This window comes from Sinocyclocheilus rhinocerous, unplaced genomic scaffold (assembly GCF_001515625.1).
Source record: "Sinocyclocheilus rhinocerous isolate Xijiao unplaced genomic scaffold, SAMN03320098_v1.1 scaffold1710, whole genome shotgun sequence".
Taxonomy (NCBI): Eukaryota; Metazoa; Chordata; class Actinopteri; order Cypriniformes; family Cyprinidae; genus Sinocyclocheilus; species Sinocyclocheilus rhinocerous.
Genome location: NW_015650690.1, coordinates 388,286 through 390,356, shown reverse-complemented (window position 1 = coordinate 390,356; position 2,071 = coordinate 388,286).

Here is a 2,071-nt window from a genome sequence, read left to right as displayed (position 1 = left end):
GTAGCTAACCACCGGCTTGATAGGAGCCGTGAAAACCTTGTCAAAGTAAAAAAAAAAAAAAAAACTTGTGTATGCATATCTTTTATCAGTATGGAGAAGACACTCAGGAGAAAGGTTTAATCCTCTGGAAGGAAAGAACAATGACGAGTTTAGAGAAAGAACTGTATTGCTTATTTGCATGATTGTATTACAGATGTATTGTTTATGTGTATGATTGATTATAGTAGGCATTTTTTCCGTACTACCATTACCAGTGCAGAACTAGGTTTACTAACTAGACACGAGTCGACCCCTGTCGAAACAGGTTCCTGCAGTAAATGAAAAATGGAAAACCCGGAGTGGAACTCCAGCTGACTGACTACAGAACGTTGGAGGGGAAATCAATCGCTCCGTTCCATTCAAACACCCTGCTCCAGACCGGATGAAGGTCTGCGTTGCTTGGTGACCAAAAGTTTGATGCTTTGCTTCTTTTGCAACTATTTTCGTTTGCAGAAGAAATAATTTACAAAAAATATAGAACACATCGTGCTCGTATGACACACACTGCGTTATTATTGCTGGGTGCCTATCTGCATTAATGATAACAGATTATAAAACAAGGTTGTTTACTCGTGTTAAGTAAGGGGTAACCCTTTTGATTTAATGTAAGTAAAAGATATTTCGCAATTTGGCAATAAAAATGACAAGATGGACGTATTTAGAAACATGCAGTCTAGTGTTGGGCGATATGCTCAATTTTCATATCGTCCTATGGACCTTTTTCACATTTTTTTTTATTTTTTTATTTTTTATGCTTTATTAATTCAATGCCACAAGAACATGAGTCTCTCAACTCTTCAATGTCTATTTCTTTATCACAAATATTTTGAAAGTTCTGGTCTATTTTTTTGGTATCACTCACCAAGCTATTTAAAAAAGTATCAATGTTGGAAGTAGCTGATATGGGAGAATACAAATTACTAAAAAACTGAGCAACGTAATTCGAAATAACTGAGGAATTATCTACTAATTTGTTGTTAATCACTAATTTCGAAATTGAGGCAAATCAGTTTCTTTTTTCGAGGCCAAAAAAATATTTTGTATTTTTTTTCCCCTTTTTCTAACCATTTAAGTCTAGTTCTAATAAAAGCTCCTCTTGCTTTATCCTCATAGATCTTATCTAATTCAATTTGCAATAAATCTAATTTTTGTAACTCATAATCAGTCAAAGATTCCTTTTTCTTTTTACACAAATTAAAAATATCCTCAATAATTGATTTTTCCTTAATATTTTTATTTTTTGTTTCCAATTTTCCTTGATTAATAAATGCCGTTCTAATATCAAACTTCATTAATTCCCAATACTTTCCATGGACCTTTTTCACATTGCTGCGTTTCTCAGCAGCGGAAGTCGTCATAGTTGGGTAAACTTGAATAGCAGTGAATGGGAGAGTACCACAAGTATATTTTTTGCATTCCCAGTTGCTCAAATTGCAAAAGAAAAATTCCACGATAGTGTTTTCATGAATTTCAATAAAAGAAAAAAAATTTGGGTTAACTTGAATAGCAGTGAATGGGAGAGTACCACAAATATATTTTTTGCATTCCCATTTGCTCAAATAGCAAAAGAAAAACTCCACGATAGTGTTTTCATGACTTTCAATAAAAGAAAAAAAATTGAGAGAGACTGATAACGGCTGTCAGAAGAGAGAACGATGTCAAATTTACAGTCCCTCCCAAAGACGCTGCATTAGAAACACCCTCGCATTAGCGTTAACTGTTTGTTTTTTGTAATTTGATGCAAAGGTGATATAATACAAAGAATAGTGTTATAAATTTACAATGCTGATGACCGTTAAAGGCGTCATCACAGTCTTGTGAAAAGGGTCAGCCTGTGAGATCGCCCATACACGATATTATCGTGCTAATATATGTAATTATTTACTTAGTTTCATTGCGAAAGTGAACCAACTCCAGCATAAGGCTAAAAGCAGCCTAATGTTTTTAATATGACTGAATTTGTAGTTAACACGATAACAAATTAATAGAAACATCGTAAGTTACTAATTATAATGCTTACATTTCCTCAGTT